Genomic DNA, 14,741 nt, shown 5'->3' on the forward strand with positions numbered 1-14,741 from the left:
GCAGATATCTACAAATGTATTTTGGATATCTTTAAAAATCTATAGGTACTCAAGATTAACAGGATATTGAGTGAAAACGAGCATTTCACCCCCTCCCCTTTAAACATGATTATTTCTAACAGGTTGAACATTCGTCAGCATTAAATAAATGGCACAAGACTAAAATATGTTTAGATGAGAAACAAAATAATCATGTAGGAAATACGAAATGCATTTGTGCAAATTGAACAATCTGCCCATTGCCATTTTTTCAGTGCAGGGCATCTCAGTGATCAGCCGTGAAACAGTGATTCTGTTCAAATTCCCTTTAAAATCTTAAATGATTCCCTTTGAGCTAAATTGACCTGTTTCCCTTACACCATAATATTGACAAGATTACCTAAAATTTCGTAACAGCCCACAAATAAACATTTTTTTTATGTACTAATTTTGTAGTTCATACAGCTTTATAAAAATATTGAATTAATTTGCCTCTTTCACTTAATTTTTCACTTTCACTTAAGGCTAATGACATCTTTAATAAATCTACTTTTTATGACAAAAATCAAATGTTCTGGTTTGATTGTTTCCCTGACATATCAAGCTAAACATGTATTCCTTCATTATCCTAATTCCTTTATTACAAAATTAAGTGCCTAAACAATGTGATTTCTGAAAAACTTCCTTACTGAAAAACAATACTGACCCTTTTTTGACTGATCCCTGCTTGATCTCAGCCTACACTGTAAAAACTAAAGGTTCCTGGAGGCACCTTTTGGGGTTCTTCACTTCGCCACACCGGCGGAACCGTCTGAAGAGCCTCTAGGCACCGCTCTAAATGGGGGTGGTTCTCTGAGGAACTTTCAATGGTTCCTGGAGGAACCCTTTTATTATGATGGCCAGGAACCACCTGGGGTGCTTCAAGGCACCATTTCCCTAATTTCAGTTCTTTAATGCCCTCCCCCCCGGTTTATTTGTCCTGCTATTGACCTTTTTAATGATTAAAAATAAAACAAATGCGTATAAAACAGTTTATTGATAAACAACAACAATATCCATAATCACAATACTGCACATCACAATCCCATTCATGGCAACATCAGTGTTAATACTGCTATAAACAACAACAACAAAAAAAGCATTTACACCTTGGTAAAATTAGAAACAAATAAATGTGACTCAATAATCTTAGAACTTTAAAAAAACATTTTAGGTACCTAAAACAATGATTTAAATTTTAGACACAATGCAATTAAAAGTAACATATTCTTTCCTGTTCTAAACAGTGGTGACTGATTGGGAGAATTCAGACAGGACATTTCAAGAAATTGATAAGCCTCAAGATAGATGTATTTAGCTTAATAAACCAGTTTCTCAGCAGTGTAAGTTGTTATAGTTGGGTTAACTTCGAGAGCAGTGAATGGGAGAGTATCACAAATATATTTTTGCATTCTCATTTACTCAAATAGCAAAATGAAAAACTCTACAATAGCATTTTCACAACTTTCAATCAAAGGAAAAAATCTGACAGCGACTGATAACAGCAATCAGACAAGAGAACAATGTCAAATTTAGCATTCCTCTCAAAGACTCTGCATTAGAAACACCCTTGCATTAGCATTAAATATTTTTTTCTGTAATTTGATATGAATGTGATATAATACAAAGTATAGTGTTATAAATGCACATAATTAAAAAAAAAATCAAAATATACAAACATTGTGAGGATTTACGATACAAACACAGCTGAAACACATCATCAGTCTTGTCAAAATTGTCCATGATCTCCTCTTGAATGACCAACAGATACACCAGAAAAATAGTGCGCTTTAGTGAACTTTTAATTGCTTTTCTGTATAATGTTGAACAGAACACAGTTACTCATAGTAAGGTGAACTCATGTCGGCAGGTTCATCAGCAAGAAGCTTCTCACCATCAGGAAAGTCTGCAGTGCCGCTCTCATCTAATGGGATTCCTGTTATTACCACAGCTGTTCTGAGATTCTGTGTAGGCTGTTCATTGAAAAAAAGAATTAAATTAAATTTTATTATCTTAAAAATGAGGAACACCACAGGAATTATTTATGTCATATTATTGCATTGATTAAAAACCCCTTTACGTGCAAACATCGCTGACGGCCCCAGTTTATTATTGTTTCACTTTCACAGCACATTAAACATCACTGTCTTACTTCATCTGGACAAACTATGCATCAATTGAAAGTTTAAAGACTCTAGCTTCGATATTTGACCAATATTTTGATAAAACATTGTTGCAGTGACAGATATTTAGTGATTTATGTCAGGAGTGCAAAATAATAAATCCGTATTATGCCACATTTTGAATAGAAATTCAACACTCAGGGCCCTATCTTGCACCCAGCGCAATTGACTTTGTACACCGACGCATGTGTCATTCCTATTTTGCAACTGCGCAAAGCGCGCTTTTCCCTCCACAGAAGCACGTCGCTAAACTAGTGAATGAACTTGCGCTCCCTGGGCGGTTCAGCCCAAAAAAGGAGGCGTGTTCCGGCGCAAACAATCCCTGGTGCTATTTTGCTGTTCCATTAAACAATTGCGCCACTGACCAGAAAAAACCTAGTCTAAAGTCAGTGGCGCGTTGCGCGTTGTTCATTCTGCTATTTTAAGGGCGCATGCTTGACCATAATGTATAGCGTGCACAACGCGCATACACTTTGCTCATGTAATCTACACAGATGCAACAGTTATTTTTGCAAATCATAAATTGTTACACTTAAAAAAATATTAACACATGAGATGACGGAAATCATTGTGGTGTGCCACGAAGATGTGAAAAAATAGGCATAAATCTAGCTTACAAATTATTCAGGCTAATTGTAGTAATTAAGGATCAGACCTGTTTGAGGTCATATATGTATATAAGGACATCTGACAAATTGGTTTGTCCGTCAAGAACCAGGAAAAAAAATCGATGAAACAATTGTGGCTATTTCCTCCCACGCCTGTTTAACCGACGCTATTTTGGGTGGGTTTCTCCCATCCCCATACAACACAACTTCTCTGTCTTTCATTGCTCTTACAAGAACATCAGTCTCCTCGGCTGTGAACCGCTCCTGGCGTGCGCCTGGTAAATACGCCATAATAATAGCAATCCATAATGGAACTTGCGCACCTGCTTTTAAAGGGAATGTTGGATGACGCTCTGATTGGTTTATTTCACGTTACGCCCAAACCACACCTATGAATAATGAAGCTACTTCAGACCAACCCATTTTAGATTTGCGCCGGGCGCAAGAGCCATTTATCCCGCCGGGAAAATAGCAACAGCGCCGAGACCCGCCCACAAAGTTACTTGCGCTTCGCGCTTTGACACTTGCGTTTCAGATCGTTAAAATAGGGCCCTCACTCATATTCAGTCACGTCAAAAGCGGTTTATTTGTGTTCACATAGACTCACTGAACAGCGTCAATAAGGATTTATAGACCAAAGATGCATATCTGCGGAGATATATGGATATATTTACTGATGTTTACTTCATATTTCTTCAGACAGAATCGTCATTTCTATTTATTTTCCACGGATTTACGCGATCAGATGATAAACAGCCTCTCCCAGCGATCTGTGTGTGCGTGCAGTAGTCACAGCTCGTGCGGTGTGTGACTCAGACTCCGATTGGGCCTTCCCAAATGTCAATCTGAGAGTGTAATATCTGGACACCGCCCCATCATGTCACATGCTTCCTGCACACTTCCTGGTAGTTATCTGGCCAAAACAACACTGAAACACCTCTGTACACACAAAATATCCGAACAATAAACCCGCGATTACGATAGTAAAGCTTGGTATGATAATTTCTTGAGATCTGGGGCGTTTTTATAAAAAAAATCGAAAATGTACATTGGAAATGCTAACTTGTGCAGCGATGAAAAAGGCTACAAATAACATATTTTTACAACAGTAAACGACCAAATTCCACCCCTGATCGCTAAAGGAAGTTATTATAAACACTCGATCGGGGTTTAAAGTGAGTTTTTAGTAAAAGTGTACTAATAATTTCATAAATTGTCAGATGTAGCTTGATGCTAACGTTAGCACCAATGCTACTAATAGCAGGTGTTTTTCTTCTTCATAATGCATTTTTGTCTCAATAATTCACGTAAGGTCGTAAGAAAATGTTTTGTTGTATTTTTATAGTAAGACTTTTGATAAATAAGGGCTAAATGCAAAGAGAGACTGAAGTGAGATCGCTGCTTTGTGTCTTTGTAAAGCCTGAAAAACCACAATCAAGGCTAATAAAGGTGGAATAAAAACAAAAGAATAATGATAAAAGAATAATGCGGATAATGTGTCATACCTGGCGGAGGTGTGAAAGACTCAATTGGTGAGAACAATACAATAATGAATCGGGCAGCTTTCAACAGTGAAACATACACGAAGAGCACAGGAATGTTTACATGTGAGATCTTATAGAGATGACAAGTGCCATAAATCAATCTGATTAGCCTTCTCTAAAAACACACATGACATGGCCTTAGAAAATATTTCATAAAATTCACCGTTTTACAGATTCGATTATGAAATTTTTTATGAAGGTTTGGAAGACTTGTGGCCTTAGCTACACTGTGTTTTCAAACTCATTTCCTACATCAACATTTTTTTAAATACATTTAAAACATATGTTTTTTATATTTTTATTTTTATGTTTGAGCTTATATATCTCTATTATCATAACAGTCTGAGTGATTCTGATTCCTGAACAGTAAACTTTAAAGTGTCAGCTTTGTGAACAAAGGTTGATTATGTATCTAGTCAGAAAGAATCATGAGCAGAAACCTTTTTATTTTGGGTATGTAATTTCGGTCTCCATGCCAAAAAAGGGGGGTTACTAGTAAGGGGTTAATGATTGTAGACAAATTAAGTACACAATGTGTCTATAATGTGTGTGTGTACACTACATATGTCTATTTTTTTACGGTCTATGGTCTACACACATGGACAAACTCATACTTACCTCATCATATACAGTCCAGGACAGCAGGATCATCATGTAACAGGAAGGGCAATGGTATAATTTCTCTAAAATAATTTTTTTTAAAAAGAACTGTTAATAACCTATAAATAATTGAATGTTTTAGAAGGGTTTCTGGTGTGTGTCTGCAACCGTTCACTTATTTACACACCTGCAAAAGATGGGGTACGTCCAGAGAGGTCTGTTTATTTTCAGCCAGCATCAGACTTCAGCAGCTGTCTGTCCACTGCCTCACAGGTGTCCACTACAGAGCCACATTTCTTCATTAACTGCTGAATAAAAAATAACATATGGGTAACGTTAGTTTTTTATTGTTTAATTCAGTTCAGTGTAACAGTGTATAGTCATATATAATTTTGAATTAGGCCAAGCTGAAACACTATTTATTTAAGTACGTTATGTGCAAATGGAACGTACGTTAACATGGATGTGTAACTATTTAACAAACGTAAACGAAAGAGTTGCAATGAATAAACGTAAACATCATGCGTACGCCAAACTAATAATTATTGTTTGTGACCTTGTGTTTGTGGTCTCCATTTCGTCCCACAAAGTGCATTAGACTCGTAAGCATCGCGGCTATTAAATTAATGGTTAAAACAAACATAAAAAAAAAAAAAAACATACAGTCTAATGTGTCAGTGTAGGAACTAGTATACAAATAATAAATCTGTGTATTTATTTCGGAGTCTTTACTCACCTTGCGCAGCGGTTGTTTCTTACTCTCTTTGAGGAATGGAGCCGTTACTTCTTTGTATTTGAAATCGCTCTTCCACGCACGCGCGCGCGAGCAAACAGTAGGAGCGCGAGGACGCGTCCAAACCTCATGCATTTTCTTCTTGACAACAGATGAACAATTATTTCTGAATAATTTAAACTTATTTTATTAGGCAAAAAAAAAAAAAAAAAACTCTAAATATTACTATTGTACCGATTGTTATAATTAGAATTTTTTTTTTTATTAAAGTAATGCGTAATGAGTCATATTTAATTCATTCATATTTTTTATGTTTGCTTTAAAGTTTCAAGGTAAACTATCCACCTTCAAATGATTTAACATTTAGGCTATTTCAATAAAACTATTTTAAGTTATTTTATTTATTTATTTATTTATGTTTTGACAGAACAAGTGTGAAGATTTTTACATTTAGTTTTTTTTTTCACATGGAAAGTGCCACAAAAGTCATTGTTCCATCACATTCCTAAAAAGTAATTATTTATAATAATAATAATCAGTCACATTTCATTTTTGTCACATGAATCTCTTGGTTCTTCCAGATGCTGGCTTTTACAAGTGAGATCTTCCAGGAACTACTTTAAAGGGACACTAAGCAGGAATTACTCCCATCTAGTGGTGAAATTGTATTTTGCATTCAAACTAATTTTGCTCGCCAGCGCCTCGCTTTTTCAAATGCGCGTTGCATCTACGGTAGGCGATATGTACCAAAAAGCTTTGACAGGATGTCTTCTAATAGCACTTCGTCAGTTTTCCTTCAGGTGAACAGGTGTGTTATTTCAAACAAACTGCAACATGACCATAAACAAACGAATGTTACAGTATGAATTACTGACTGTGGAAAACATGAAATATTGTAATTAGTAGTTATGTCTAATTTATTTGTTATATTTTCTGAATTATATGCATTGTTAGATATAAAAAAAAATATTATAATATAGACTGTAACACTGACTTACCTGTCGAGAAGAAAACTGGCCACTTCAGCGTCTCTTTTGAAATCTTTATCAAGCATTAGCTCTTTCCACCTAGAAAAAGCTTCCCCGACATTAACTCTTGTTTTCTGTAATCTACGGTCACGTTTCCTTTTACGTTCTATTTTTGACTGTTTTGGCGACGATGTTTTCTTCTCCTGTGGCGCGGCATATGTATGGTCCATAATAAGAATGCAATCCAGACTTTTAAACTTGCCGGTGCAGTTTCAAGCGCCTCTCACTGCTCTGCACCTGCGTTTCTGGCTCTGACCGAAAACGCGCTGTGGAAACGCGTTGGCTTAGTACTTTTTGTCCCTCTCTGCTATTATAGTTTTGCAAGATGGCGGAACTACATGGAAGCCTTCGTCGACCTACCGTCCCATGTATATAAAGATAATAAATTCTTCATTTAGAAGGATTAGTTTAAACATTGGCATAGGTATTTGTACACCATTGAGGGCATATTTATGAATAAAAATATTGATTTTAGATAATAAAATACCTAAAAAGTTACTTATTGTCCCTTTAATGTTAACAGAGCTTACAGTAACCCTTTTTTAAAATGTGAGTTCCTCCAGGAACCTTCAGAGCACTTTGAGGTCTCAGTGTAATGAAAGGGTGACTCCAGAACCTCAGAATTGGGAACAAAGTGCTTCAAGGATCCCATGAGTTCCTGCACGAACTGCGAAGACTATAATGGTTCCTCCAGGAACCATATTATGAGAAAAAGAGCTTTGAGGCACTTAAAATACATTTAAAGGTTCCTGGAGTACTCAAAAGGATACCTGAGGCACCTTTAGTTTTTACAGTGTAGACAATATTTCCATGCACGTCTCTTTTTCTCCAGTGCACCCTTGGTTCCCTTGACTCAGGTGTCTTTGCTGGTGCTGCTGGCACTCTTCTTGCAGCTCACCAAGAAAGTCATCAAGACTTTGGAGCTCATTCTTCATTTCTTGATGATCAACCATGTTATCCAAGACCATTAGATTTTCTTGGATTTCTGAATCATCCATGGACATAGTGATGGACAGAAAAACAAACAGACATAAAGACTCACAACAAAGAGAAGGACAAATAAAACAAATAAACAGGGAGGGGGGACAAAGAGAGACAAAGAGGGTAGAGGGGAGCAAGAAAGAGAGCTGAAGAGAGCACAGGTGATGGGTACAGGTTAACAAGAAGGACGTGGCTCTTAAAAGGGCCTTTGTTATTTGTGTGTGTGTATGTGGTGGAGTGTTAGAATAAAGATAATTTTTGCTGGCAAATTTGGGAGACCTAATGATAAAAAAGAAAAAACAAACAAAAAAAAAAAACAGAATTTAACATTTTACACCAGTATTCTCTTCACCTGTGTTGCCAGATTGGGCTTGAATGTATGTGAAATTCATTTATTAATTTTTAATTGATTTTGATTGTTAATAATGTAAGTTTTGCTCTATTTCGCCAACCAAATAGTTCCAAACAAACCACAGCAGAATTAACTGTAAAAAGTACATGAATCAATCATTAACTTATGACAACATCATTTATTATTACATTAATTATACGCATGCTTTTATTTCATAGTGAGAAATTGTGCTGAGACACAATAATGTTGTTGTTATGAATTTGTTTTCTACTGTTTATTATAGATAATATTTAGGCATCTATTATCAAATTATCCATGGATTTTAAACAATTACTGGCCTGAACATTTATAATGTTAGCTAAAGTGGCTTAATATTTTGAGCTAATGTAAAATAGGTAACTGGAAACACATCAGTACTGAAAATCTTGTATTCCCCATGATTGCACCTTCATGATTATATGCGTTCAAAAATATGAATACTTTTTATACCAGTGCTTAGGGGAGGGCCGCCATTTACAAAACAGACCAATCACAGCTGTTGTGATCAGTGTAGCCGTAACAGATTGTGAAGAACATCAGGAGAACAGCACAGCTCTTCAGTTACTGATCAAGATGAGAGGCTTACTGTTCCTGCTCAGCGCTCTGTTCCTGCTGGAGTCAACTAAGGGAGTGAAATATGAAGAGTTAAATGAAGATGACAGAAAAATTGTTGATGATGCAATAGTACAAGGCAATAAGGATCATGGAAAAGGCAAACACCTTGATTATTACACAATTTTAAAAACAGTAAGTTAATTAATTTATAAGCTGTAATTTGTTGGTTTGTTTTGATTATTTGTTGAACATGCATGTTCCTTAAAATACTCCATAAAATATTTGGTTGTTATTTTTATGCTAGAGTTACATGTACCTGTATCATTCTGACAGAGGGGGAATGTACATGAGGTGATACTGAGACCCACCTCATGTTACAAAACAACACCAAGTGTCCATCGGAGAGAATGTGTAATCCACAATAAACCAGTATGTATTTACTAGAGAATGATTGTTGAAATGCCTCTAGAAGTCATTGTATGAAAACTTGACAGTTTCACATATTTCTATGGTATTTTTTTCAGCCTCGGGTTTCCTGTATTCATTGTAATGGAATCACGAAACCATGTTTACTTTTTAAACAAAAGGAAAAGGTAAATCAAATATAAGTCAATGGGGACATAAATCTACATTCATAGAACACCATCATGATTCATCCTCTTTATTGCCAAGATATTCCTGCACTAAAAGGTTCTTACTCTTCTTCCAGAAGGAAGAAAGAATAAATGAATGTCCTTTGCCTGGGTGGATTTGTCCACTCTGCTGAAAAGGAGGAAATGAGCAGCAACGTTTCGATATTGGACCGACATCGGCCAGACGTACATGTGCTGTCTGGGAACTAACTGGATGTCTTGGATGCACCCGAGATGTAAAAAGAATGAAGAGCATTCGCAACAGGACATTTGAGAATATTTTAAAAAGTTAGTTGAAGTTACTAAGGGCCCTATAATAAAACCACCGCAATGCGACGCAAGGCACAGCGCTAGTTTGCTAGTTTCAGTCCGGCGCCGTTCGTATTTTCCCGTCCAGCACCACGTCGTTTTATTTAACAAATGCATTTGCGCTCATTTGTGTGCTTGTCTAAAAAAGAGGTGTGTTCAGGCGCATTGCAATGATATTTTAAGGAGCTGAAAATAGACTGCGCCATAGACCACCTCAAACCTGGTATGAAGTCCGGCGCATTGTTTTTTTTTCTTAGTTATTTAAAGAGCGTGTTAATATAGGCGGGTCCAGAACGCGCATACATGCTGCTTATTAAACACAGGGACACACAGCAGCACACAAACATGCCAAATATAAAAAATTAAAGGATTGTTGGCTTTAAAAAAACTTGTAGGCAAATTATTTATATATATATATATATATATATATATATATATATATATATATATATATATATATATATATATATAATATACACATACAGAGAGAGAGAGAGAGAGAGAGAGAGAGAGAGACGCGTCCTGTCTTTGCACTTAAAGGGAATGGAAGATGAGACTCTGATTGGTTTATTGCACGTTACGTCCAAAACACTCATTAAGAGAATAGGGACAACACGTTTAGACCATGCGCGCGCCAACCGTTTTTCCATCGTTAAAATAGCAAAAGTGGATTTGGCCACGCCCTGAGTGGACCTGCGCCGTGCGCTTTACACTCTGCGTTTAGATCGTTAAAATAGGGCCCTTTGTGTGTTGCAAAGATTTATGCATTTATGCATATGGACAAGGCGACTAGACGTCTATCGCAATATAATAATAACCATAACAACTCAGAACGTAACAAGCTGAAGTAATAAAAATAATTAAAAAAAAACTTGCTTTGGCATTAACAGAGAGTAACTGTCAGTGTCATTTTTTTTATAGCGCATGTGCTGTATAAACGGTTGTATTCTTTTTGTTGTGTGGATTCTCTGTGATTAGTATGAGGTCCTTCTGGTCATGATTAAAGCATATCTAAAAGCATTGTTTGGAGTCTGTCTTGTTTCTGCTGCGTGTATACAGTAAGTGCACTGTTAAAAATCGCTGTAAAAAAACGGCCAAATTTCGACAGTAAAATACTGTTTTTCATTAAAACAGTGCATTCTGGGTAATATTCATCGTTTTCGAGAAGAAGCCTGCTGCTATATATCGTAAATTAACAACGTTCAAAGTCGACACTCAGCGGCTGTGTTTCAAATCACACCCTACACCATCATTCACTATTCCCTACATGAGTTTACTAATATAGTCCACCTGACAGAGAGAATGAACACTAATGAGTGAATTCAGACACTGATCAACAGCTGCTGTTAATGAGTAGAATCACTGAAGAAAAAAAAACATAACAAGACAAACACATGAAATACAACTGACTTCAGCCACAGCCTTAGATGAAATCAACTGAAGATTTAAACGATCAACAAATAGCTTCACCAACTTCACACATTACTAACCAGACTGAATTTATTTCTATCAGATCAGAGATCAGAGATCAAAAGATCTTATTGAGAATTAAAGAGATTTAGATGATAATGTTACTGTTTCGTTTGACATAACCATTGTGGAGATCAGTGTTTGCTTTAGTTTGGCTCCTGATCATTGACTTTTGCACTTTACATTTTGTTTTATTGCTGTATTTGTATCTTTATGATGCATCTGTTACAGCAGTACTAATTTTGATAGTCAAGTGATTATGTTTGTTTCTAACAGGCATGATCTACTAGACTTAAAGTGTTGCTATAATAATCAAATATTAATTTGGTGTTGAAATATTTGAGTGAATGACACTTCAATTTTGTAAGATTGAAAAGTAGTGTGATAACCAGTATTTATGGATTTAACGACTAGTTTTAGTTAAAAAGTATTTCGAGCAGCAGTCCCCACAACACTCAAAGAGAGAAATCAACAATCAGCATATGAATCTCAACAATGGTGACAATAAAAAGGTTCATGATGCAATGCATGCTGGGTACCAGCACAGGATAAAACTCATCCATGATTCCCAGCATGCATTGCAGCATGAATAAATTATGCCCCTGAATTGTTCACTTATTTTCTTGAATTCTTATGTGCTTATAATTTTGCATTTGTTTTAAGTTTTAGTAGCATGTGTTGTGATGTTCAGAACTGATCTGTTCATTTATTTTGTGGATTGTCACCATTGTTGTGATTCATTCGCTGATTCTTGATATTTCTGTCTAAATTTCAGCAAAGGTTTTTTTATTTATTTATTATGAGTGACATTTTCTTAACAGTCTTTCATAACTTATGGCTCAGCAGTGTTCCTTCTCATGCTGTAGTATCAATATTCAATAAGAGAAGAGATACAGGATTAGATCAGAAATAATAGTATTTGTTCTTGTCAATCTATAAACAACAATATCAGATTTTTTTTCTTCTGTGTACTTTTGTTTTGCTATAACAGGTTCCAAAGGCGCATTGTTACAGCATGAAAAAAAAAAAAAAAAAACCTTAGTTGTTGAAAAGTCACGTTCAAGAGCCCAACTAAAGTAAACACTGATCTCCATCATGGTAGTGAAAAAAACACCTAAACCTATTTAACTCTCCATAAGTTCTTTTGTAGACATCTGACAGAAATAAAGTCAGTCTGGTTAGTAATGTGAATCTGGTGAAGCTGTTTTAGTAGTTGTTTAATCAGATCTTGAGAGATTTGATGTATTCTTTTATTCAGTTGATTTTATCTAAGGCTGTGGCTGAAGTCATTTGTAGTTCTTGTGTTTCTCTTTCCTTCAGTGATTCTGCAGGTGTTTATCACTAATGCTCAATCATCAATTAATCACTGAATTATCTCATTAACTTCACTGATTCAGTGTTACTCTAACACTCTGTAGTGTGCACACATTATAAGTGTTCATTTAAAACTGAGGATTTTCTTGTGGGGTTTAAAGGGTTAAAGATTTAAGATGAAGAAAAAACAGAATGAAACATAATTTAACAGTAATAAACTGTAATTAATTTACAGGAAACAAACTGTAGAAAAACAGTTATTTACTGGCACCCCTGCTGCCAGTAAATAACTGTTTTTCTACTGTTTCTTGCCGTAAATTAATGGTTGCCAGCAAAAAAAGTGTTTTTCTACAGTTTTTTGCCGTTAAGTCAAGGAAAAACAGTAATATACTGTAAAATGTAAACGTCAGATTTACCAAATGAAAAAAAAAGTTAATTTAACTAAAATATTTGTGAACATCCATAGAAAAAAAATTAGGCAAAGTCATACACTGATAATGAGAGTAAATACTGAACTTGACTGTATTAATGTGTGTTTGCACAAGAGAGATCTGTTAGTTGTGTAGTTTCGTTGTTCACCATTGTGCTGGAGAGTAGAGCCTGTGCTTCAGTCAATGATGAGCCACAAATTCTGATTTTCTGCTGCTTTATATAAAGGCAGTAAATGTGGAGTCGCTGATACAGTGGTGATCTCTGTGTTAAGTACTTCAGCACATACATGTGTAATACAGCTGACAATGAGCTGCAGTGATTTGAGTAAAAGTCATGTATTTAGTTACTTTATTACTGCACATTAAGTGTAAGAAATATTCCTTCTCAGTGGACTCAAATGAAATAAGTTCATAGTACTAACATCGTAGGAATGCTAGTTTAAAAACTCGAACTGTTTGAAGCAGTGGGAGTGGAGTTAATTTCCATGATAGAATTTACGGTAAAATACTGTTAAAAAATAAGAGTGGTAAATTAATGGTTAAGAGCTGTAAATTAACAGTACTTTACTGGCACCCCTGCTGCCAGAAAATTACTGTTATTTAACGGCAAAATTTTTTACAGTGTGTAGTGGAACACTACCTTAGTCCTGAGTGATAATGTTCATATAGGAGCAAGACAATGTCCAACTCAGATTGCTACTCTTAGGTGTTGGGTAACAGTAATTCTTACCTGAATTGTCTACGGACAGTTTCTTCAGTGCAATCAGGTACGAATGTTGAATTTCTACCACACATGACAAATATAGGGCATTTGCATTCCCAGCTATGACATCATATTCAGCATGCAATTCTTTACGGAGCTGAAAAACATCACGTGATTTCCTCATCGTTTCCCGAAGTTAGGTCCATAAATGTTTTCGAGTAGGCCTACAAAAAGTAAATTAGCCTATTGAAGCGGTAATTTTTTGTGAAGTTGTTACTTTTATCCCGCTTCAGTGACAAATAGTATTTATTTTGTTCCAGTGCATGCGATATATTGTGGATTTCTGTCTTGCATCATTTCTTACAAATGTTTATACCAAAAGAATATGTCTGAGTGAGGGTCAGAAAGACAGACAGTAGTCTGGTTTTATCCAGATGTTTTTGAGAGGGTGTTTCAGGACATAGAGGAACATCTCTTTCTCTGGGCAGCTGCTACGTCTCATTTATATTTAGGTTTTAGCCATATCTTAGCCTTTACCGCTCCACCTGAATTTGCAGTGTTTCCAGATGTTTTAATGCACATTTTTAATTTCTGCATAAAAACAACTGGATGGTAACAGAAATGGGCCTACTGTTACATTATGTTTAGCATTTTTTATTATGCTAACGTAATAAAAATGTTATATAGTACATTATGACATTGACAATAAAAAAATACAGTCAGGTTTTGAGACATCTGATGAAACTTAAATTTAAAATGAAAATATAAAAAAAGGTAATTTAATATTTTTTTTGCAAAGATAAAGGACAAAATATGTTTGCAGTTAACATATTAAAAAGGTCACAACCAGGTAAACTTAAGAAAAATAAGAGTAACAGAAAAAAGCTAGCTTATATTGTTGTGTTGCTTTCGTCCAAACCAATGGGGTCGAAAGTAACAAAGTGCATTTTATGTTCAAAGTGAAATTATACTGAAGTCTTTCTACATTTCTACAAAATACCACCTGGTATTGATAGACCACTGAGTTACTGGCCACAGCATAAATATATCTCTGTCTACAACATTATCTTTTAAAATGATATTTTTCTGAAAAATGGTACTTTCGCCCCTGCTCTCCTACTCCTCGTGATTAAGTGCTCCCAGAAAGCGGTCAAGAAAACTGCAAAGAGCAACCTGTCTGTTATGCTGCAGATTAGCATAAGAAGATTCTAGACTCATCTGATCACAGATAGTGTTTAGTT

General features: G+C 35.5%; 1 long non-coding RNA gene across 1 annotated transcript; it reads right to left on the reverse strand.

Annotated features, from left to right (window-relative positions):
- Positions 1-728: 728 nt before the first annotated feature.
- Positions 729-5,822, reverse strand: LOC113046411 (uncharacterized). Its single transcript, XR_003276078.1, has 4 exons — positions 5,690-5,822; positions 5,141-5,261; positions 4,972-5,036; positions 729-1,991 (listed from the first exon to the last, which is right to left on the reverse strand). It is a non-coding gene; the product is annotated as an uncharacterized LOC113046411 (long non-coding RNA).
- Positions 5,823-14,741: the final 8,919 nt, after the last annotated feature.

This window comes from Carassius auratus, chromosome 27 (assembly GCF_003368295.1).
Source record: "Carassius auratus strain Wakin chromosome 27, ASM336829v1, whole genome shotgun sequence".
Taxonomy (NCBI): domain Eukaryota; kingdom Metazoa; phylum Chordata; class Actinopteri; order Cypriniformes; family Cyprinidae; genus Carassius; species Carassius auratus.